We start from the raw sequence: 1,760 nt of genomic DNA on the forward strand, positions 1-1,760 counted from the left end.
TGTGTACCTGCTTGTTCTGCTGCCCCAGCTGGGATGTCCAGGGGCACAAGAAGCCTCGTCTCACTGATTTGGTAGAAGGCTGGGGGGCAAAAGAGGCTGAAGATGGACCCCAACAAGCCCCTTTGAGGGAGGTCTATGGCTTTCAATTTCCTGATCACCCCATGCTGATTTTGTGAAGGCAGTTCAGGTTGATGTGCGTTTGTTCCATATTCCCCTGGGCAGATTATGACCCCTAGAAAGAAAGAGAAGTGTTTGGTGTTTCCTGTGAAATTTCATTGATTCAGATCACATTCCTTTAGAATTTGAGTTCTTATTGAATAGAGAACACAGAACACAACCTTTCTCTGTGAAGATTCTAGAGATGCTACTTTCTAAGTACAGAGAATTGAAACTAAAAAACAGTAGAATTTTTAAGCCAAGAACTCAAGATACTAAGATGGGCCTATTGTGAGTTGTGACTTCTGTTCTCCACAGGAAGTTGTTTCTAAGTAAGGGACAAAATGTTTGTGCTTGCTCTCAGTTTTCCTTTTTCTTGGTTGTGTTGATAGGTGCAGTAGTAATGATATTAATAGAGATTCACTAGGCCCTTGCTATGCATCAGAAGGTGTACTGAACACTTTATAAATATTATCTCATTTAATCTTCACCAAAACCTACAAGGATACATTCAGACTATGGAATGCAGCTCAGAAATAAAAAGATAAATTATTAATACATGCAACAACTTGGATAAATCTCCAGAGAATTATGCTGGTCAAAAGAAAGCCAGTCCCAAAATGTTATATACTATATGATTCTATTTCTACAACATTCTTGAAATGACAAAGCGATAGAAATAGAGAATAGATTGGTGGCTGCCAGGGATTGAGGAGGAAGGGGCAGGAAGGAAGTAGGTGTGGGTAGGACAAAATGAGGGATCATTGTGATGAAAATGTTCTGTATCTTGACTGATCAATTTCAGTACCCTGGTTGTGATATTGTACTATGGTTTCATAAGATGTCACCATTGCGGGAAACTGGGTAAAGGGCATTTTTTCTTACTACTGCATGTGAATCTACAATTCATCTCAAAATAAAAAGTGTAGTTAAATGTGTGTGTGTGTGTGTGTGTGTGTGTGTGTGTGTGTGTGTGTGTGTACGTATACAGAAACTAAGGCTCAGAGTAAGTAATTTTCAGAGCCAGGATTTAAATCCAGGTCTGTCCAACTCCCGAGCCTGAGTGTTTCAAGACTTGCCTATACTTAAGGGAACCGGGTGGGAGGAAGACCTCATAGGCCTTGCAGTCCACCAGAGTAGGTGGTACGCTCGTGTCATGGACACCTGTGTTACTGAGGACTACTGTCCTGAAAAGGCTATTAGAGAGTGGCTTGAAATGATTATCTGTCAAGCCCTGTGGGTTGCCAAGGAACAAGATTTGGTAATCAGGTTATCCATCCCAAGGTGTGCAAAGAAGGGTGATGGTGTTGGTAGTGATGATGGTGGCAGTAGTAGTGGTGATGGTGGTCGTGGTGGTGGTGATGGTCGTGGATGTGGTGGCAGCGGTGGTGGTGGTGGTAATGGTGGTGGTGATGGTGATGGCAGTGCTGCTGCTGGTGGTGGTGGTGGTGGTAGTGGTGGTGGTGGTGATGGTAATGGTGGTGGTTATGATGCTGGTGATGGTGGTGGTGGTGATGGTGATGGTGGTCATGGTGGTGGTGGTGGTCATGGTGGTGGTGGTGGTGGTAATGGAGGTGGTGGTGGTGGTAATGGAGGTGGTGGTG

Source organism: Galeopterus variegatus, unplaced genomic scaffold (genome assembly GCF_000696425.1).
Source record: "Galeopterus variegatus unplaced genomic scaffold, G_variegatus-3.0.2 Scaffold86, whole genome shotgun sequence".
Taxonomy (NCBI): Eukaryota; Metazoa; Chordata; class Mammalia; order Dermoptera; family Cynocephalidae; genus Galeopterus; species Galeopterus variegatus.